The 23260-nt window shown below is 47.9% G+C and overlaps 1 protein-coding gene across 1 annotated transcript in view; it reads left to right on the top strand.

Moving 5' to 3' along the window:
* HMG20A (high mobility group 20A) overlaps positions 1-23260 on the top strand; it is a 168868-nt gene that overhangs the window by 108334 nt on the left and 37274 nt on the right. The window contains exons 14-16 of the transcript XR_016470259.1: positions 3189-3332; positions 5203-5345; positions 6134-6240. The gene's annotated coding sequence lies outside the window, so the exon portion shown is untranslated. The remainder of the gene's footprint in view (positions 1-3188; positions 3333-5202; positions 5346-6133; positions 6241-23260) is intronic.

Raw genomic sequence — 23260 nt, 5'->3', positions numbered from 1 at the left:
CACCAGAACTCTAGGAACATTAAAAAAATCTTTTCAAATGTAGTTTATAGAAATGCCCTGTGGGAATGCTGGAAAGATTAGGCCGAAAGATTTAAAACTCAGGAATGCAGCCTTCTTGATGAAGGGATGGTGCATCCAGAAGCATACTTGCCATATGAGTTATTCTTGTATTCCATTAGCCTAGGGAAATATAACTCCCCATACAAATGCTTATAAACATTACCAATTACAAGTGGAGACACTTTGCCAATATTTAAATAATTTCATTACAGTAAATCTTTAACTTTTGAAAATACTCCGAATGAAATTTTCAGTGCTGCTTTCCAAGTAATGAAGAAGACAATGGGCTGCTTCCTTTTCAACGTTGTAGCTGAAAATGATTATTGAATATTTTGATATTTCCAAAATTTGTAGCATCGGAGACAGCAAATAAAATTGTCCTTCTCCAGAACGTCTTTGTTTCCTGTACTGAAAAAGAAGTTAATATATTTTTGTCAATAAACAAAGATTTTGCCTTATGAAGATGCAGCGTTTTAGCTATGGGTTAATCTCGTAGAAGCAGCGTTATTTAATTTGCCACTGATTCAAGAGATCTGTGCAGACAGCTCTGAGTAGTGCTGTTCTGTGCCGCTGTGGTTTCACAGGAGCCACTTTGTTACTTTCTGCATTTCCATCCAATAACTGTTTTCTGAAACGTTGTTCTTCGAAGCCGTTCTGTAGCAGTCCTCTAGTGCCTGTTTGCATGCTGCCTTGCTCATGGCAGACTGTCAGGTCCCACTGAGAAACATTTTCTGCAAACCCTGTTGTGAGTTTGCTTACAATTATAGCTCCCTTCAATGCAAAATCATTTATCCAGTCATCTTGGAAAATACTGAATCTCCCGCAGTTGTACCTCCAGCTATTGCTAAGAAGCTGCCATTGACACTGGGGTTGTTACCAGAGCAGGAGAACACAAGGAAATAGCTGCTGGTGTTGGGTTTGATTTCAGATCTCATCCTGGTTAGTGGGTCTGCAACCCACAGACACTGGGACTTGCACAGACAGAAACTAGGCCATGATAAGTATAGGGAGGCATCATCTGCACAGATCAGCAGGCTCAGAAAATCCAGTATTCTGGGTGAGCTTCTCTTGTACAAGTGTCTGTAGCCTGTCCGCTTGTCTTTTGGATCCTAGTGGCAGTGAGACCCTTTCCATCTAAAATTTCTAAAGGCCATTAGGGTCCGTTGCTCTTGAAGATGCTACAGAAGTGTGAAGTGCTGCTGCTTGAAATCACTTACCAACACTCCACCTCAAATAAGAAGTCATTCTGGGGAGGTGAAGCAGTCTTTCTGCAGCTGCCTGGAGTCACTGCAGGCTGCCTCAGGGAAGTGAGTATCTGAAGAGCCTTTCTCAGCCATTTCCAGTCCTCCAGCTCTCACTCAGTGATATCCTCCATTCTCAAGCTGTCACCTCACTGCAGGCCTGGAGAGAGAGCACTTGCTTTCTCTGAAGGAAACCTTCCAGCTCCTCTCTCCCCCAGTCCCAGCCCAGGTGAGCTCCAAAGAGCTGCAGGGCAATGGGGCTACAAAACAAGAACAGAGCTCTGGGGTGAAGTCACACCAAACTGCCCTCCCTGCTTTCCTTTCCAGCCTGTGGGCTGCTGTGGGATTAGCACAAGATCAAGAAAATGTTTCTCCCTTTCTCATCAGACATGCATGGATAAATTTTTGTTACAAGTTTGGATTTGTTCGGTTTGAACTCTTGACTAACCCCCCACTTTTTTTTTCCCCATATTTACTTTGATTCAACCTTTTCTTTACTGTAGTTATAAATGGATGAAAAAAGGCTGTTTTCAAGAAGCAGGGATGCTGAGCTACCCGCTGCTTTGGAATTAGTTGGAGGGAGTGAAAGTATGCCTAGTACTGCGTGTGCTTCTGCTGTATTGGAAAATGGATCAAACATGCACCAGGGCTGATTTCAAAGTGCTTGCAATGCAGGCAAAACTTCTATATGCCCATATGTGCCATCATTAATACCAAACAAATCCAACGGTAGGCAAAGAACTTTAGGAATCTCCCACAGGAAGTGGTTTATACCCTGGTTTTTGGAGTCCACAGCAAACAGGGACTACTGGTAAAATTCAGAATTGCTTATCACAAAGTCAAACAGCTCAAACAATACTCTGGGGCAGAATCACTCACTCCAACAAACATGAGTACGAAATGCCCAGGCATATACTGGTACTTCAGCTGCCACAAGGCAGACTCCCGTGGGCTTTGCTTGTCTGTTGTGGAGGTGCTGCAAATGTGCAGCATCCCCTGAGTTCTCTTGCTCCAGCAGGAGGTCCCTGGTGAGCAGAGAGAAGAGGACAAGGATGTTTGAAACCTTTTCCACCCGGCCTTGCCTAAGGCACTGTTTCTGAAGCATGTAGGTGTCAGTTGGATTTCTGTGTTGTTGGCAGCGTTTAAAATGGAGGCCCATGCCCAGAGCAGCTGCTGCTTCTGCAAGTCAGGAGTCAGGAAGGGCACGATTCATCGCCAAAGCGATATTGTGCCTGGCTCTGCTCCCTCGCACCCACAAGTATGAAAAGTGAACCAAACTCTTCTCGCAGCAGAAGGAGGTTGCACAGCTGAGACCTCCCCTGAATTCTCCCCTGGTTGCAATGAAAAGCAGAAGTGCAAACCCCTCCCAGAGCAGGGGGCTGCAGTGGGCACCTACTGGAATGTTAAGAGGGAAAGAGAGGACAGTTTTCTTGCTGATGCAATGCTGCTTTGCTCAGGGGACCATATTATTGCTGTTATTTATTATTTATGCTCTGCCGAAGGTGTGCAGGGTACTTTATAGGCACAGTTTGAAAAAGAGCCGTGTCCGGTCCCACTGGATGCTGGGCTGCTGCTGGCAGATGCAGAGGGGCAGGCTGGAGGGGAAGGGCAGGCTGAAGAGGCCACTTCTCCCTGCACCACACTGCAGAGGTCTCTTAGTGGTGCCAGGGTGCTCTCTGGGCCCGAGGTGGGCTTGGCTGGGGAGCTTGGGGTGGCTTTGTCACCACTTTGCACTGTTGTTGGCTGGTGGTGTTTGCAAGGGCATGTACCCTGTTTGATATGCATTCGGAGTCTGGCAGCAGTGGGAATGAGTGAACAATAAAAGTGCTGCTGTCACAGCCCAGTTTTTTGTTTTTTTGTTTTTTGTTTTTTTTTTTTTTTTTACAGATTCCCAGCCATCTGCTGCCTCACCAGCTGCTCTCGGTGCAGGATGAAACTTATCTCAATTCAGGAACCTGGGCCTCAGGCAGAGGGGTGGAAGGAAATCGCTGACCTCACAAGCGCTGTCTGCAGGATGCGCGCCCAGACTGGGTAAAAGCTCTAGAGGGATGGGGAGTGAAAAGGGGGAATGGGTGAAAGAAATGAAGATAAAACTCACAGGCAGCCTCTTGTTGATCCCTTGGAAAATGTTGACCGAAGAGAAGTGCTGACCTGGGGCAGTGTGAGGGGGCCTGGGTAGGCCCCAGGGCTGGCTCAGATGGAGGTCTGCCGCCTCCTTTAGCCATCATTAGGTTGACAGAAGAGAAGACATTCATCCAAGGCTGCAGAGGATGTGTGAGATCCCTTGCTGTGGTGCTGCAACCATCCCCGTTTGCTTTGAGGCCATATCTACTGGGGAAGGGGAGTGGAGCTTGGTGGCAATGGAACTGGCAGTGGTGGAGGGAAAGAAGGGAAGTCTGCCTTAAAGGCAACTCAGCAGCTACCTGCAGACAGGGAATGGAGAGACAGCTGTTGGAAATGTGTGGGGTGAGAGGCCCCAGGGAGTCTGACTGCCAAGGAAAGGAGCATACATTACTTGCTGTCTTTGAGGCATCTAGTTGAGCATTTCCTAATTTCATTAAGTCTGATTTTTATAATCCCCTTGGGGTTGAAGCAGCTGACTGGAACGCTCTTCACTCCTGTCCCCTGATCCCTCCAGTGCCTGTCTCCAGAAACAGCGGTGGTGCTGGACCAGGTGAGGAGGAAGCAGCAGGTTGGCCACGTGAGCCGACAGGGAGTGACCAGGTTCCATCCTTCATTTCCAGAGAGCTCCTCTGCTTTGCGTGTGCCACTTCAGACTGCTCAGAGCACCCTCCTCCTGCTTTTATGCGTTTTCCAATTAAATTTCCTCCATGAGGAGGAGAGAGGCACTCTGAATCCATTAGCATTAGTAATTATGCAAACGCTTCGGGGAGTTGACTGCCCATCATTACATATAATTAATGTTTCTGGTTATGAATGGAGGGTTTGTTACTTTTTTCTCCTTTTTGTGCTGGAATAGGGCGGGGTAGAGGTGCAAGGGGGTGATGTTACTGTATTTAATTTGCATAATCAGAAGGCCTGATTGGGTATGCATGAGGGTAGGGGCCGGGGGGAACCTTCTCCCGTGCACACTCTATTAAGCTGGTGGGAAAATTCAGGAGGGAGATGCAGAATGCAAAGCAAGGGTGAGTGCAGCACAGTGACTGCAGACAGCAAGAGGCTCAGGTTTATGCAATGCCACCATCACAGACAGGGAGGGAGGGAGCTTTGGGCTCACATGGCTATGCGCAGTGCCCTGTGCTTAGCCCATCGTTTTACTTCACTTGATTGTTTGAAATGACCTAGGGATTCTGTATCCAGATTATACTCCTGGCTTTTATTTGAGGATACTCACTGAAGCCACAATGTGCAGATTCCAAATGTGTGTGTGCACCAGGTAGCACAGAGCTGGACTTCAGATTCTCCAGATTGCTCCACTCTCTACCTCAAACTTATCCCCAATCTTTCTCCCCCAGCTCCTGGACATAGGCAGTCTATCACTGGACTCAAGGCTTTCTTTTTTAAGTGACAGCTGTTATGTTCTCTCACTACTCCACAGAAAGCATATATAAACCATGGTTTTGCCTACTGGAGGATTTATGGAAACATACCTAGTGAAGGGACCTGCAGGAGTGGGGAGAAGGTCCTGGAGTCAGCATTTAGTTATTGAGACAATGCCATGGGAGGGCAGAAAGGTTCTCAAAATAGGGAGAGATGAAGCAGTTGTCTGTGCAGTGTGGATCAGGTTGTCCAGAGATTGTCTCAGTCAAAAAAGAATGAGGGACAGCAGTTGCTCAGACAGAGTCTGATGCTTGAAGTCCCACGCTGTTCGAAGTACTGTGTCCTGTTTTATGTCTATCTTTATTTTCTGACTGATTACAATCTGCTGCTTGCTGTGCAGACGTTGGAAATTGGACGAATCTCTTGTGGTATCTCCCACTTTGGTCAGCACAAGCAGAGTGTTTCCCCAGTGGTGCAGTGGAGAAAGACTTGGATCATCCCTGTTTGTCCCATGCAGTGGTTCATCAGATGTTTCTAGAGAAGGTATGGAGAAAATTGGCTTTGTTTCCCAGCATGTTACCCCAGAGCTTGTAGAAACGTGAGTCAGATTCCCAACACTTTTCAGTAACCTTTGGAAGAAGTGGAGGACACACATAGGAAATAAACCACACAAGACAAACCAGAGGAAAAAAAAAACCACACCGCTATTTCTGTGTAAATGTTTATTGATATGCATTTGTATATATGGTTTTAAAACAAAAGATCAGTAGGGAAACCTGAAGTTCATTGCATGCCTTTCAAAAAGAAAAAAATCAGCCTCTTTATAATAGGCCACTCTGAGAGGACACCAGCTTTATTCTGAAAAATGACTTCTGGCGGAGGGAACTTGAGGCACAACTGGATTCTGTTTTTGTTGAGGTTTTGTTCTCTCTAACTGAAAGTTGCTTTAGAGATTTGTAGTTCTGAGGTTCATGTTGTTCATTATTTTGTAAAGTGTTTATACATTTGGTCTGCTGCTTGAGGAAACCACTGGGGAAGACTCTCTGTAAGTAGAAGCACCTGTAAAATCTCCAGTGTACACAAAACCAAAAGATCTGATTTGCTTAGACCACAAACTTTTCTGAAGGATGAGAAAGGTCTCAGTGCTGATTGGGAAGGTGAAATCCCAGAAGGCACTCACTAGAAATGGAGTGGAGGTCTTGGGGAATTATTTGACAAATAACCACAGTAAAATCATAGTGTAGCAGCACATAGTGCTTCTCTTATGTGGTAGGGAGGAAACTTTCTGCCTGTGAAATGGGAAGATGTCAATAGCTCTGCTTTGTTCTCAGCTTCTGTGATGTCCTTCCTTCAACAAACCATGCACTGGGGCACCCAGACTGCAGTGAGTAGCAGCCTTGCTGGTGGAAAGAAGATGCTGGATCCCATGGAAAGCAAGGTGAGCTCAACCTTTTAAGGGAGTCCATTGGCTCAAGCCTCAGTTTGTGTTCCCCGTGATCAGAGCTTATCCCAGTGCGGTACCAGACAAAGCTGTGCTGTACCTCAGAGTGGAGGTGACTAGGTAAGGACCTTGTTATTCCCCAGAGCCAGTACTGAGGTCAGGAATGCTAAAGGAAAGGAAGACAGAAACAATTGTCAAAGCAGGAGAGAGAGTACAGTGAGAATAGGGACAGCCTGCAGTCAAATAACTGCTGTTGCATACTGTGTCTCAGCACACAGGGGGATGCTGGATGTGAACGTATTCTGTAACCATTGTCCTGAAGGACCTCAACCTGCAAGAACAGGGTCCAGCACACCTACCCTTCCATAGGGTGTCAGTCTCTTGTAACAGGCTGCTCTGTGTTTGCTGAAGTTAACAGCTGATGGAAGAGCTTGAAGATGTCACTGAAAAATTCTGTGGGAAAAGGCTTAGAACAAGGTTCCCTCTGAACTGTGCTCAACAGCATCTCCGCAGGGATCACATCACTGCCATGTGTAGCCTTGGCATTTTCTGTCTTTCCCTTCCCTTTCTCTTTTTTGGGGGTGGGTTAGGATGTGTATGTGCAGCAGTGACACGTACAGAGGCACACATGGGTACACATACACACAGCGCTTGCATACACAGGCACTTGAGATTGCTAAAGGCAGAAGTTAAATCCCACATCAAAGCAGAGAGCTATTGGAGCAGCACTGTTCAAAGGCACCAGCTTCCTTCCTGGGAAAGACAGATTGTCACTTTGATTAAGAGATTTTAACAAGAGAGAAAAGAAGAGAGGGAATGAAAGAAAGGAGGAGAGAAAAGTGAGAGTTTTCATTTATACTTTTTCTCCCCTTTGGCCATCCAAATAAAGTTTTGGTTTGATGAAAAAAAGACCCCAATTTAAAATAAGTTTAATGTAACAATGAATTATTTAAGGCAGAAGAAAATACAAGCTGCTGCCTAAAAAAAAAATAGAAAAAGCTATTATTGAAATGTCAGAACAAATACCCAGCTTGATCTGCATTAATATGATAAATACTAATATATTCATTTCCCTGGTGCTTCTGGGCTTGCAGAGGTACATCTGCAGTGCCTTGCTTATGGTAATCAGGTTGCAGCTTCAAAGGGAGGCATGCAAGGTATTCTGGGTGATGTTGTGCAAGCTGCTGTTAGAGACCTTGTGGTTCATCACAGTAGAGTTGAGAACTGAGCAGGGATCTGCTGGAAGATCTCCTGATTGCTGCAGGAAAATGAAAGTCTTATCTTATTCGCTGGTGGACCACCAGTCATGGGACAATACTGGTGCCTGGATGTTGTCATTTTGCTGTAATGAAAGAGTGAGATGGAGAAAGCAATGAGCTTTGTGTCTTGTGTCTCCATATCCTAATTCCTACTGTCTCCTATAGCTGGGAATAGGTGCCATGGGTGAGCTGCAGAGCACAGCTGCAAGCCAACCAGCATCTCAGTTTCCTCTTCTAGAGTCTCACAGTAAATAATTCAGGAATGATTTAGTGATGCTGATAGTTTAAAGCTTCAAGAAACTTCATGTGGTTTTGGAGTCTAGCAATCTGGGAACTGCAAGTAGAATGTCTCCAGCAGGGACCAGTGTTGCCTTCTCCTAGGCATCATCTCTACTCACCCTGTACTTCTTATCTTTTGGATGAGAAGCAGGGAGAGGAGGGGAGAGGTGGGAAACACGTTTGAAGAGAGGAGGTATAATACAGTTACCATATGTGAACCTATCAAAGAGTCAAGGTGTTTTGCCATTGTCAGGAGATGTTTGGTTAGGTTTTTACCTTCTCGATCAAGTCTTCTTCTCGATCAGATCATCTCAGATATACTTGGTTAATACACTGCTAATCTACTCTGCATTCCTTCCCTGGTAAAACTGGTTGTGTGCCACAATAAGCTGTTATCTCATGAGACATTGAGCTCTTCCTAACAGTGAACATCTAGATTGCAAGTTGAAGTGTGGCTTTGTAAGCTGGTCCTGCTCCTGCCTCAAGGGAGGAGTCATTGCACCCAGAGGTGTTCAGCTGATTGTGTTGCCTGGAACTTCCAGGTGGATGAAAGGAATTCATCTAAAGCCTGGATAAAGCTAGAGACCTGCAGAAGCTGTGCCTGCCAGTCTGTTGGAGTAATCTGGACTTACTTGAGAAGCTCCTCTTCTGTGTGTGTGTTCCTCTATGAAATGCTCCAGTTCCCAAGGAACGCTAATGTGCTTTTCCAGTAGATTTTACTCACAAATGCAAGAGAGTTTGAGTCCATCTGCTTCTGGCCCTCTTTCCCTCCATTGCCTAAATTCGAATGTTTAATGCTGGCTTTTGGGCACATGTGTGCTGTGCCCCAGCTACAGACCAGTGCCTCAATTAAAAGATGCATATGCTTTATTATTTATACTTTTTTTTTTTTTTCCTGGAGATGCTCCACAGTGTTTGCAGTTTGCTGGAAACCCCCAGCGACAGCCCCAGGCCTTGAACTTTAGAAGGCAAACTCTCCCAGTGGCCATTTTCAATCCATTCACTGGAAAAATGTGATTACTTCTTATTTATTGAAGTTAAGTATTCCTGCTTGTAGCCACCATGGCATTAAAGTAAAATGCTCGGCATTTAAGGCGATGAATGCAGAGACACAAGGCTAAACGCAGTGCATAAAATCTTTATGGCGCTGTAAAACAGACGCCGGGAATATTTTCAAATACTGTGTTGTGAGTCAAGCTGGGTCCCCCTCTGCCAGGCAGCCTGCCCTGGGTGCCCTTGAGGCTGTGCCCACAGCGTGTTGGCCCGCAGAGAGGAAGGGAGCTGGGGAACAGGAAGCTGTCTGCTTCCTGGCATGCGCTGCTCTTGCCAAGGCTGGCCTTGGCCGTGCTTGGTGGCTGTTGCTGCATCAGTTCAGGTCTGGGGGGTAAACAGACATTGCTGCTATCAGCTCTGATTGCTTCCGAGCAGCTTTCTTCAGTGTCAGCCTCAGATAAACAGAGCTCCAGAGGAAATCAGTTCAGAGTGAGTTTTGTCAGCTTCAAAAGAGATTCATTCCTAGAGTTGTCAGTCACAGGAGACTGATGGCTGAGATTGCTGAGGGAAGCAAGGCCTGTAGGCATTAAAACAGATACTGTTGCTGGAACTCAGGGTTTAAAGACAAGATTTAATCTGGGCTGTGGGTTTGTGCAAACTCACTCCCCCTTCTGCTTTCTCACATGTAAGGTCTGATTCCCACGGGCACACTCAGCTTCCTATGCTCCATGAGCCAACATTTTGTTGGCTTTCTGATCATGAGCCTGACACCAAGCACCATGCTAAGCATGAGGGTTGGGCTCCTGACCTTGTTCTCTGTGGTGTCATGGCCAGGCTGTGTCCTCACCCGTGAATGTATGCAGGAAAGCTCTCAGCAATGTGAGCACCTCCTGTCCCTGGGGAGCGTGGCTGGAAACCCTGGGAGCCAGAGTCACAATTTGCTCAGCTCAGCCTGTCTGCAAGGAGACCCAGCTGATATCTTGGGGCAGCGTGGCACAATCCAGACTGGCTGTGCCACCTCCAGATGACCTTCTCCCAAGCTTCTCACAGGGGCTGGTCTTAATTCTGGTTGCTCCAAAACTGTATCAAATGTGGAGTGCCATTTTGCAAGCTTGGCTCTTGGTAGAAACTACTGTGTGCCCATTGGGAATGCCCCTACCCATCTGCAGTAAAGTTATGAGGACTGCTTTACATCTTTGCCCTCCCTTGATTGCTTTGGATGCTTCATTGCTGCAGAGGTTCCTGTCCCACATCCAGGCCTCCTCCCTCCTCCCCCGCTGCCGCCTCTTCCATCCATTCGGTGAGCGTCTCTTGCTTCTAACATATGGTCAGAGCATATTCTCAGCAATGCAGACACTTCTGCTTCTTCACTTCAGCAGCAGCAGTAACTGTTGAACGGGAAATCTGTCGTTTAACTCGGCCGTTTGCAGTCGTTGAAGAGAAGTAATTACAATAGCCTTAATTGGCTGACTGCAGAGCCGCTGCCCGAGTAGTAATAAATAGTGCATGCTTAGGAGCTGGATGAGGTGTAACCATCCAGGGTTCCTCCTCTTCTTCTTCCAGTGTTCCTGTTCACACAGGAGGCTAACAGGGGTGTTGGGCTGCTGCTTTAAAGACCCAGCCCTTCATACAAGGGAGATGCCGGTCAGCAGAGACTCAGAGATGTTTCCTGAAGCTCTCTCACAGGATCCTGGCAGGGCAAGCTCTTGGCAGCTCTACCGCTGCCTGCCTCTGCCTGGGTCCCCTGCCTTCCCCTTCTCCTGCTGCTGCCAGGCTATAGCAGGGCGTTTTTTCATTAGCAGTGATGCAGGCAGAGCAGGGCCAATTACTCACTGCTTTATGCTTGCTGGAAAACCCACCCAGGACTGGTAATAGCCATTAAGTGAGGGTGCAGCTTTAACTACGTGCCATTACATTAAGTTTCAAGTTGATATATGGCCAGAGCAAATTGAATTCCTGCTGCTATCCCGTCTGACATTTGTTACATTACAATGCCTGCTCTTTTGTTTTTGAGTCAATAGCTGCTGCTTTCGAGAAATATGGATTATTAGAATTTATAGCCCGTCCTACGCGTCTTTTCAAACACTCATATCCTTTTATCATTTCGTTTTGTTGTTATTCTGCCCAGCACAGTTTGTATTTCTTCAGGTTTTAGCACCTGGGACTCTTGATACTTGTGCTAAATCAATACCCTTTGTCCTCATTGCTTTAATATACACAACCATTTGCGTGATGCATGAATTGCGGTGGGTTTTCTGCCTGCGATAGTCATTTACTCCTCCTGCCCAGGCATTCCTTCCCCTGCTGCACGCAGGTCGTGCTTTGCAGTAAATACTATACACCATTTGAGTTCCTTTAGTGTGGATTTGCAGGCAGCTGGCTGCACTGGGAATGTGGTTTGCAGGCTCCTTAGCAGGCGGGTGTTACAGGTGTGACAGTATGCCAGTGCCTCGTGGAAAGTGCTGAGTTTAAAGAACTGGCTTTTTGCTTTTAGAAAATCCATGCTTTATTATTACAGCCACACCTTTTCTTAAAGGTAGCAATAACAGGCTAAAGAAGACCTCCGTGCTTTCATTCAGTGCCTCCTGGTCAGTAGCAGCTGATGCTTCTCAAACTTCTGTGCGTTTCAGTGTGACGGTATGTGGGGTTGGGGCCGGATGGCTCAGAGCTCAGCTGTGGCCCATCGCTGTATGGCAGGGCACCTGGTGGCACCCCATGGCTGCAGCACAGCCTGCCCCGTGCCCGTGGTGCTGCCCAGAGCTGTGCCAGCCATCCCACCACATGCTGCCTGGCCCCACATCAGCCTCAGCGCCTGCGAGGTGACAATTTAGCGAAGCGCCATTTCCAAGAATGATGAGTGCGATTTGGAACGTCTCATTGAAACACAGGGCAAATCCTTCATCCCCAGAGGGAGATGCGTTAAATGCTGCCTTGGAATTAATCTGAGGAGCATGAATCTCCCACACCGTGCTGGGGGGGCACTGCCAGCCCTCCTTTGTCTCCGCGTTCTCTTCTGAACTCTTCTGGTTCACCACTGCCATCACTGCTCTTCGGGGCTCTCTCTCACTGTCCTATCTGTGAAAAATGGGATGTTGGCCCTCTCCAGAGCCAGGGCACCCCCTGATATTCTCCATAAGCAAGGGGAGCGATTTGCTGCTGGGCTGCATGAACCCAAGGCAGGGCTAGTACAGCACGGAGGGGTGGCTAGGCCTCGCTGCTCCAAAGCAATGCTGCCAGCACCCAGCAGCACAGTGGGACCTGCCCCCTGGCTTCAGGGCAGACGGGAGGCAGCCCAGCATCCGACCTTGGCTGAAGGTTTTTCCATGAGTTTCAATCCTCCCCTAATTCCCTTTATCTTCCCAGCGGGGCCTTTGCCATCAAACACCATTGTGGTCCCCACAAGTGTCAGGAGGTCCTTCAGGATGCTACCGGTGCAGGGGGCACATTTCTGAATGCTCCTTGGAACATAAATGCTCTCAAATATAAAGATTATTTACATTCCCAAACAAAGCTGCCAAACACTTTTTAAATGCGCTAACGGTGCCTCTCTCTTTCCGCTGTGCTTGCTGATAAAGGGCCATAAACAAGCCTGACACATTTATAATAACCTTTTTCTCCTCCCTCTCCCCTGATCTCTCCTCTTCCTCTCTTGCCTCTCTTGCAGGCTGCATCGGGTAATTTTTTATTCTCTTGCCATTAGCTGGGATATATTGTTTGATAGGGGGAAATAAAATGTTGAATCTCTTTTTATTTTTGCTTTTATTTTTATTTTTATTTTCTTGTTCTAGCAGCAGCTGTTTCAAATGCCAACAGTGGATGTTTAGTTTTAAAATTTTGTTTCCCCTGCTTTTTTTTTTTTTTTCCTCTTCATCTCCTTCCCTTTTCCCGTGTCTCCCTTCTAAAAGGTCATCTTAAACGATGCAAGGATACGTGCTTTTGCAGGTTGTTTTTATCACTTACTGGCCTATTCCAAAGGCCATTTAGTCTTCTAGGCAAAGGTTGTAGCTTTCAGTCTCCCCTTCCCATTTACAAAGGAAAAACGGATGTTTTATCTCTAGATATATAAATTAGGTATAGATATAGATATAAACCAAAATGCTAACCCATCTAGAATAAAAGATCCTTGTAATTTCTTTGTCTCCAGGCTGAAGAGGTCTCAGGTTCACCTTTTGTCATGTTGTCTGTTCCTTTTAAAGATATTGATGGAAGTGCCAGATCTAACGATTCCTTCTCCATCCTGTATTGATGGTGCCGTAGAAAGGCTGGCTTGCTGGAGATGAAAGGCAGCACAGAGCAGTGTGGGTACGCACCGTTCCTTCAGGGCTGCTCGTGTAGCTCGTTCTGTTCTGCAGCCCGTGGCTGTGGGAGAGGCTTGGCATGCATGGGCTGAAGGGCACAACCCGGGGCCTGTGCTGGTGGAGGTGTGTGTTTCTGGAGCAGTTGGGCTGGCCCTGGGTTTGCAGTCCTCAATTTTGTGATAGTACAGCATGTATTTGCTTTGTCTTCTCTTGAAACAGTGGCCAGAAGGAGAGAGGGCATGTGGTAAGCCTGGTTTGGAATTGCTTGTATCCTGGAAGAGCAGTGAAGCCCTGGTGAGCTTGGCACCACTGCTGATGTAGGGTGAGCCTTGCTGCAGGGACACCATGAGCAGGAAACCTGGCAAAGCTGTGGCAACTGAGTGACTGTTCCTGAAAGTGTTGTCTGAAACACCACTAGGATAGGCTGAAGATTTCCCTCACCTCTCCCCACTTTGCCTTGCTTATGTGGGGTGCATGTGAGGCAAGGGTTTCTCTGTGCATGTAAATGTCAAATGAGAGCCAGAGCACCGCCAGGGAGTAATGATGGCATATGGGCCTTGGATGGAACCACCTGCAGTCTTTCAGATCACAGTGAAGGAGAGGGCTTTTTTTTTTTGGATGAACTGATCCCACAGCCCATTAAGCCCTCCAGGTGACCTTTGCTTTTGTCAGTGATTGAAGAAAGTGAAAGTAGGGGTTAACAAACACAAGACAGGTCACAAGGTATTTGCAGTGCAGGGAAAGCCAGGACCATTTCCACTTAGATACCACCCCAGCCCTCTAAATCTGATCTGCCAATGGGGCTGAGATCCTGGGAAGAGTTACTTGCTCTTTGCAAGAAAGGTGGAACTTAAAGGGACAGGGCCATAAACATCCACAAATGCAGAGCACAAATTTGATGAGCAGATAAAAACTCAAATTCTTTCTTTTCCTGAACACATTAAGGCTTCACAACCAGCCCAGAGAGTAAAATATAGCTGGCAGTATCTAATTTTCCAAGTTTATCCGAGCCAATTCTGGGCAGCACAAGCTCACTTGGTGCAATCCTCCTAGAAATGTTATGAAATAAAGCTGTCAGGGCCTGCTGCTTGGATGCTCCCTTGTAACTGGGGTGTCCTGGGTGCCAACAAGCCGGGGACAGAGCATTCTGGCAAGCTTAGCTCAAAGTCACTTATAATCCTGTGCTTCTGATCAGGAATGATGGACTGGGGTGGCAGGGGCAGTGAGGGGGCCGTGCAGATAGCTGAGTTAGTTCTTCCAATGGCTCTCTTAGCTCTGCCACTCCAGCCATGTGCCCAGAGGAGGCTGAAGTGCTTCCTGATCAGTTCCACGGCACAGCCCAGCTTGCTGCCACCCAGTGATTCCATTTCTATTGCTGCGACAGGCCTCAGCACTGTGTCACATTGTTCTCTATGGCCCTGGCTGGAGCTGTGCTGAGCAGGCCTGTGCTAGACATCCTGAGGCTTACATCAGGAGCAGGGCTGACTCCGGCTGAAAAATGAGGAAGGGATGAAGTGTCCTCTCCAGTATGACACAAAGCCCTCATCACCTGAGCCATTTTCCAGCGTATTAATATTCATTTTTCACTAATGCGAGATGAATACATTTAAATGTTTGGCCAGAGCACATTCGTCATTTTTATGTCATACTCACAGAATGCATCAGTGTGATATATTGTGTATTTTACCATAATAGTAGACAATACAGCTCAGTATTTCATTAGGACAAGTAGCGAGAATGAGGCAAGGAGACAGCGCTGCTGGACAAGGGGTGAGCTCAGGAAAACAGAAATAAATTAGAACATATTAATCTGGAGCGAGGAGTCATTTCACAGCTAAATTAAAAGCAGCAGCCATCACCTCTTGTTGAGTTGCCCTATTAGGCTTCCTGGGAAAGGCCTGGCCAGCAGCTTCTTGTGGCTGTAGCCTCAGATGCAATAAGTGCAGCCATGTCAGTCGTGCCGGTGGCAGTGTCTTTGCCAAGGGTGTGATGGTGCCTGGGGCTGCACAAGGCTGGAAGAGCAGGGATGGTGCAGGCAGCTCCCAGGTGTGCCATGGGACCACCAACGTGACCGGTGACTGGTGAAGATGTGGTTACTAAACAGGCTTTTCCCTGTGGCTTTCTTTGGTCCCGTGTTTTGCCCCAATGCTGATGTTTGGTAATTTAGACCGGAGGGATCTGCAGAGTTGCTGCAAAGGAGAGTTCAAAAATCAATGGACGTTAGAAAGGGTCAAATGATGCCATAAAGAGATTAACGGCAGCACAGAGAGATAATATTCCCCTGACTGCAGAGCTGGCCCTGAGAGTTTTATGACAGGGATAGAAAAGGGCAGAGGCAGCCCCACACCTCTGTCCCTGCCTGACTTCTCCCCCTTCTAAAAGCTCAAGGCTGTCTGGGAAGAAAAGGGCCAGGACAGCTGGGGCAGTGAGAAGGGCTCAGCTACAGGGATGGCAATGAGAGGAGACAGGCAGGTGGGTTGTGCCATGCCTGATGAATTCTTCTAATCCAGACAAACTGCAGCTTCCTCAACAGTCCCTGCTAAATCATCCAGGTGGAAGTGGCTTGCTCAGCAATCAGCTGCAGGTTTAAAGCACGAAGTGCAGGGTTTAGGAGGGTGCCTTGGCTGAGCAGGGGGAAGGGGCTCAGCATGTCAGGCAGGCAGGAGCCCAGGGCTGGGGGCTCTGCTGTAGGCATCCTGGCGAGCTGGCAAGGGGCTCTGTGGTGGGGAGAGCATGGGAAAAGAGGGACTGGGTTTGGGGCTGCACCTCACTGCCTGGAAGAGTCGTGTTAATGGTCCAGAAAGGAAAAGGAGGTGGCTAAGTCTTGGGAAAAGTTGACCTTGATCCACTGCCCTTTAAAGCTATGAAGGCATCTGTTTGCATGAAGAGACAGCTGCCGTTTTATGTGGGAGCATTTGAGTCAACATGTGATAAGAGGAGCGCACATGCTGAGCTTTCTGTTGTCGTTTTGGGGGTGGCTCCTGGCCAGCAGTAGCAGCTCACAGTCTGTTTTTCCCCAGGAGGAGCCTGCTGTGACTCTCTTGTCCTTGCCCGGAAGGATGCTTTTCTCTCCTGCTTCCTTGCCAAATGTAGCAGAGACCCTGGTGGCCATGGAGAGGCCTGGCCACACTTAGGGGAGCACTGGGGCACAACAGGGAGTCCAAATTGCTCCAGCTGTTCCTGCTGCCAGGGCAGAGCAGCCGGGAGACCCAAGCAGGTCTTAAAGACTCAGGCACAGACCAGCAGTGGCACCTCTGGCTTTCATTTATCTTCTCCTTGTCCGCAATGAAAGCAGCATTTTGCTGACAGGCTTTAAATTTCCTGATGCATGTGCTGGCTTTGCTTTTTGCCGTATTGTTTCTTCCCTCTCTCTCTCTGTTCCTCGTTACCGTTGTGCCACTTTATGTTTCTTCCTCTCTCTGTACTTCTGCAGAAGTGCTTTCCTCTTGCTCTGCCCCCTCTCCATTTCTCCCTGGTGCTGCTGCTGCCGACCCGCTCCCTCCCAGTGCCATGCTGGGCTAGCTGCTGGTCTGGCCTCGCTCCCACTTTGTTGTCTGGCCTCACACCCCGGTGACAGCAGATGAGAGAGCGGGGTGCTGCCACTGGATTTCTATGCTTGCTTCCGTCAGTGCTTCCTGCAGAGCCTGGGCGATTATTATCTCTGTAAACGACTGAAAGAAGTACAGTGATAAAAGGATTAAGCCAGACATATTTTATTTTATTTATTTATATCTTGCTGTTCCTCCTCCCATCCCCCTTAGCAAGCTGTGGAGCATATTGTGCTGCAGCTGCTGCTGCTGATCCAGGGAAGAGTGGTGATGTGGGACTGGGGGAAGGCACGGGGTGGGCTGGGAGCAGGCAAGGAGCAGAGGCACGTGCTTGGGCAGGGGGTGCTTATGAGCCCTGGTTCATAGTGCGTTGGGCTGAAGCAGGAGAGACAGATCCCACAGCAAGAGGGCTGCAAGTGCAGCCAAGGTAACTTGCCCTTTTCCTTGGTAAGATGTCTCCTTTTGATTTCCCCTCTTCAAGAAAGTGACTGAGAGCCCACAGAAATGGGATCTGAACCTGGAGCTGCTCAGAGACTTGCTTGAGTCCGTTACAGATCTGAAGGGTGGCCCAAGTGTCTCCAGACAGCAGCTGTTGCATAGAGGCCCCATGTGCTGTCCTCACTTGCCTGGGGTCCACAGGCACGCTGCAGTGGCACAGCACTGTTTCCTGGAGCAGATCCCATCAGACTGTTCCCTGCAGCAGATCCCTGCAGATGCTCCTGGAAGCAGCCTATTCCCAGCTGAAGTTTATTTCAGGTCTCTTTGTGCGTCTGTTAAATAAGCGACAGCCCACAGACTCGTACAGACAACCCAGTCCTGTCTAGGAACTCACAAAGCCCTGCCTGCATCTGTGGCCTCCAGATTTTCATCATAAGGGCTGTTGTTGTGGGTAGCTGGTGAGACTTTCAGCCCTCCTGATGGCATCAGAGTTGGATGAGGAATAAAGCAAGACAGAGGCTCAGAGATGCACGAGGCGATTTACCCAGAATGTTTGGGTTTTGATATTGCAGCTTTCTCCCAGCTCCTTGGCATGGAGGGTACAGTGCCTGATTGCAAGCACTTACTGGATTGAGCCCTAGAGGAACAAAACTGGAGATTATATTCCTGACAGGGAGTCCTCTCCAACACTCATTTGTACCGAGGTTGTATCTGTTCTAGTAAATATAACAAGCCAGCATCCATCCTCTGGTCCTGACGGGGAGTGGTGTGGTGTGGTTTGTGCTGATACAACTAAACTTTGGCATCTCTCATGCAGTTCACTGCTGACAGCCCCTGGCTCATGCCATCCCCTGAACTGTGTCCAAGGCTGTCTGGGAGACTGGTGGCTGCTGTGGGCCAGGGAGCATGTGGGCAGTTAAATGTCTTGGATGACCATGACACGGTGCCTGAAGCCAGCGCCTTGGTCCTGTTTTAGTTACCAATATAGATCTCTCCCGTGATGCTCTCAGAATAAAAGGAGATTCAGAGCCCGGCAGGCAGGCATCCTCTGGAGTGCTGATCACTAGCAGAGTGGGGCTGTGGCAACAGGGAGCAGGAATGGGATGAAGTTGGAAGGGAGTGAGGGAATCTGGATGGAGAGGGAGGAGTGGTTTGTGTCAGGCTGGGAAGCCTCAGTAAGCAGGAGCAGAGTCAGGAGGACCCTCTCAGTCTTTTTTTTTCTCTATAGCTTCTGTGCTGGAATGATTGCACAGCCTATATCAGCGGGAGGAACTTGGCACCCTCCATCTCGCTGAGTGCTGTGTGGAGACAAATCAGCTGCTATATTTGTATGACTAAAGAGACCCAGGAGCACAATCGTTCAGGAAGTGAAACAAAACGATGGCAGCATTTGGGCCAATACCTTCAGCAGTCCTAGGAATATCAGTGCTCTTCGGGCAGATGAAGTAGCAGCTAAAGCTACCCAACGTGATGTTGTGTTCCTCTGCCCCCTGGGACCATGAACTAGCCCTGAAGGGACGGCAGCTGTGCATCAATACTCCTGCAGGAAGCTCTCTCCCCCGAGGCAGCATTGCAGATATTTGCCTGAGAGGAATATGGTGGCAGGAGGCTCTTTCCTTAAATCCTGCAGTTTGTTCTGCCCTGTGTTGCAGCTACAAAGCAGTTGATGTTTGCTGGGTTGTTGTGCTTTCTGACATCAGCCTTCATCACTAAACCTAGATTACTAAACCTAGTGTTAAAGGACATTTCTTTGGCTTTATGATCAGCAACAGAAGCCATAGATGTGATGTAACTCACCAGCATGTCTTCTGTTAAAGACAGTAATGTGTTTTTCCCTGTTATCACCTCCTCTAGTAGCCCAGGAGCTCAAGATGTAGAGGTACACTGCCTTCACAGTCCCACAGGTAGGCAGAAGCAACGATTCTGTATTTCAAGCAAGGTATCTGGGAGATGAAGTTACATCAGAAGGGTCCTTCATGGCATCCCATCTGTCCCTGGGGAATACAAACCAGGTGAGGATGCCGTTCCTCACTGGAAGGACACCTGAGAGATGGGCGCTATCTCACAGCCTGATACAACTCCACCTGAAGTCAGTTGTCCCCAGGCAGGCTTCTGCTATTGTGGCTCTTTCCCACAAACCCCTGTCCACATTTGTTTTTGTCTGTCATTGTCTGCTCCTCCATTTCTACCTTTCCTTCCACCTGTGCCCACAACGAGCAGGGCAATCCAGCATGGCCCAGTTTAATATTCCACAGATCCTCCTGGGCTGATAAATGAGAACAAGAGAGGGAAAAAGGGGTGGGAGCCTGGTGCATGGGGGGGATATAAAGCCCTGAGCCTGTATTCAGAGCAGCAGAGATAACAATAAGCGAGAATAATAGTCTAACAAGTCGGAAATGTCACACGCGATCTGGTGCCATTAACACAACATGGATCTGAAATATCACATAATTAGTTTTGTGCCTGTTGTTCTGGCTTGGAGAGAAAAAAAATATTAAAGGGAAGAGATCTGGGGGGGGCAGAGAGGGGAGTGCCAGCAAAGTGAACTCATAAAAGGGCAAAGCCTACAGCATCTAATGTTTTTGGAATAATATAATGAAGCTCTATCTCCTTACCCATGTTTGAGGCAGAGATTTTATCTGGCGGTATGGGATAAAAAGAAATGAGAACTTGAAAAGGGTAGATAAAATTGTGATTGATCTCTCTAGGACTGCCTTGCCTCCTTTCAGGCAAGCTTGTGGGCCTTATGAATTGCTCTACCACCGAGACACATGATCCCACCCCTTCCCACACCACCTTGGTAAAAGATGAAAAACTCAATATTTTCAAGGCTTTTTTTCTGCATCTCTTCATTACCTAGTGCCCAAACCCACGTTTAAAGGCTATGAAATGACTCAGAAGCTGTTTGTCCCCAGGGAGTATGCCTAACGTCCATGCATTCCAGGGACCTCTGCTGCTGCTGCTGAGCCGTGTGAGTCCCCATGCCTTCACATGTGCTGCTCGGAAGGGAGGCTTGCTCCGAGCACAGAGCTCCCAGCAGAAGGGCACTTCTCTTGTACGTTCCATTTTAAGTGCTCCTTTTCCACATGCGTTTCTTTCTTTGCAAAAAGCCCATTCACTCTGGTGATCGGTGGGACAGGAACAGCAAACCCTTTGCTCCTTCCTCCAAGTTGGAATGGCTTACATTGAATCAAGTGTGGATTTTTTACCTGCTCTGGCAGAGATTTCCCTTCTCCAGGCCATGGCCCTTATGAGGCTGGTGGATGCCTTGGTCCTGCTCGTGCAGACAGGCACTAATCACCCTTTGGTTCTTTTCCAGCAGTGTTAGGGGAGAAGCCAAAGGACCCGGCATGCAGACGCAGGCCCTGGATCTGTGAGGTTGTCCCAGGACTGGTTTGGGAGGGCAGGTCGCCCACGGTGCTCCTTTCCTTGGTCTCTCCCAGTCCTGGTGAATACAGAACGGAGGAGATGTGCTACACGTAGATTTGGGTACAGGTAACAAAGCCTCCTGTCAGTTTGCTATGTGCCAATTGCTAATCACTTTTAAACATATTCTGGGAAACAGGTACTGTAAAGCAAAAGCTACGCTCCTGTGCCAAAGACACGGATTGCTCTGTCCAACTTCTGTCTCTGGAGAGTGCCTGTAGAATGGGGATTCAATTAATTCGGTCCCGGCGGATCCATCACTTTGCCCACTAACGGCCAGGAAGTGACAGCGAGTGCGACAGGAATGTTGATCTATTGCTCGCTGCTCTGGCCAGCCGTGGCAGGAGGCTGCTGTCACCGTGCTGCTGTCAGCTCGAGAGCCAGAGCCCTTCGCACATGAAATAGAGGGTTTGCAGAGGGCTGGGACACAGCTGCCTCTGGGGTGGAGCAGAGCAGCGATTAAGCAGCAATCCACACTCCACCTTCACGTGGGAAGCAAAAAGTATTTCTGCATGTTGTTAAGGCTGAACAGAAGCGATAAACATTAGGGCTGGGAAAGAAGCGAGCTTCTCTCTTGTCAAGAAGGTCTGCAGCATCAGTTCTTCCTTCAGCTTTGAAGTGAACGTTACAAATTCTGATGAAGCATATGTTCTTCCAAAATTAAACATTTCATTTCTATTTCAGCTTTTGCAGCTTGCCAGTAATTTTGAAACACAAAAACAATGATTTTGTTTGGAAAAGTCATTTTTAACAAGGCATTTTAAAATGCTTTGTTTCGTTTTAAAAAATTGAATGACGATTGAACAGTCTACATGATATTAGTATTTTCTGAAATGTCTTGATTTAAATGAAAATTGATTTTTCTTGGTGGAAAGCAGTGCTTTGATGAAAGTTTTTTTCTCTGTACTAGTAAGACAGGCAAGGTCTGTATTATGTATTGGCCTCTATTCAGAGAGTGAGACATCTGCTACTGCAGGGGGCAGAGGGAAGCCTGCAGGAACGATGCTATCAAAAAGGCCTTAAGCACAACTCTCTTGTCATTTGTCCATGTAAATAATTAAATTTCTTCAAGCAGTTTGCAGGGAATTTTATCAGAATGTTGCAAGTTGACTTAGGGCTAAGGCTTTTCCTTCTTCCTTTCTGTGATGCTCTTTGCAGAGCTGCCACACCTCCAGGAGGATGTGCACCCATTGCACAGTGCCCCAAGCTGCCACACACTGGGAGCAACCCCTGGAGCTGCTTTCCCTTTTGGGGTTTTCAGGGTCTCCAGCACTAGAAATAGGCTGCAAGATGTGCTTGCTGGTGTCCCAGGTGATGTGTCTCAAAGAATTAAAGAAAAGGAAGTGTAACATTATCCATCTGGCTGGCAGCCCTTTGAGGAGCGGCTCTTTCCTCCTGTAGCTGTGAGGATTAGAAGCAGCCCATCTTCTTCAGCAGATCCAGGCAGGCAGGTTAAGTGCTGTGCCTAAGACTCCAGGATCTGAGGGCAGGCAATTCCCTGAACTCACAAAATCATGACTTGGCAAAACCGTGTTAGCTGCAGAGCTGTTCGTGCTCTTAACCTGTATTTCTCCTAGGCCAATTATGCTGAGCTTCTACTGAGGGCTATAATGGCTGGGCACACTCCCTTGAACCAATGATGTAGGTGGATGGAGAAGACGAGCGGCCTGCTAATGAGGAAATGGCTGCTTGCTAGTAATGCATAGCTAATGACCCCTGTCTCCAGCAGTCCACAACCAGGCGGAACAAAAAATCTATTTCCACCAAGTGCTTCATTACCATTTTGCTACACTCTGATGAACAGCTTGGTTTGGTGGGGAGAGAAGGAAGAGTGATGTGGCTGGGATGTGGCTGTTGGAAGGAGAAGTAGCATGGCTTTCCTGCTTCAGCCTGGCCCAGCCCCTCAGCCTCTCTGGGCATTGCATGGGGTTGTGATACATGCTGTGGGAAACAAGGGAGTGCCAAAATGGAGAGGGTTCAGAGCTGGGTGTCTGTCACCTCTTCAGCCTCCTGTAGGCTAACACCCTTCTGGGCCTGGGAAAGGAATGGGAGGTAGGACGGAGCTCTGAGAAGCAGGTAAACCCCAGGGTAAAAGGTTTGTAGTCACTGTTGATCCTTGGCTGTTGAAACCAGTGCCAGATGCCGGCAGGCCTGGGCTGTGCTATGAGCACAGTGAAGGCAACAGGTTGAGTCCCCATGTGCCAAAGCTCAGGTGTGTGAGGCTGCATTGGCTTCTCTAAAATGATTGGGTTTGTTCTGTGTTTCTCAGTTTCCTGGGGTGTGAGGGTGGGCAGAGGATAGGTGGGCAGGGCAGAAAAATCTGCTGAAGGATTTCTTCCTATCATCAGGGTAAACTCTTGTCGTGCAGCTCCTGCACCTCTCCCCTCACGTTTGGAATTAAAAATACATTTCTGGACACGTTAGTGAGCAATTCAGGCTTTCTGCACTACAGAGCCCATCTTCTGACCAGGTCCTGTGACACCTACTCATGTCAGTTGATTTGGCCTCACTGGGCTGCTGTGGTTGGTAAAATGTATTGAGATGCTTCCAAGATGGTAAAGAAATACGAATGGTTGCTGTTAGGCTAATTTATTACTATTTAGCAGAGAACAAATACATTTTAAAAGGATAATGGCAAATTAAAAATCCTATTAAGCAAATTTGCTTACCTAGTACTTAGTAACAACTTGGGCTTAGATCCCACAGTCATTTAAATGCATGCAAAACTTTACACAAATATGCGGGCCCAGAGAAATCTTGAATCTCAGCGGGATCG

Source organism: Phasianus colchicus, chromosome 12 (assembly GCF_987193195.1).
Source record: "Phasianus colchicus chromosome 12, bPhaCol1.hap1.1, whole genome shotgun sequence".
NCBI classification, from domain to species: Eukaryota; Metazoa; Chordata; class Aves; order Galliformes; family Phasianidae; genus Phasianus; species Phasianus colchicus.
The sequence above is the reverse complement of the archived record's forward strand: the minus strand, read 5'-3'. Positions and strand labels throughout refer to the sequence as shown.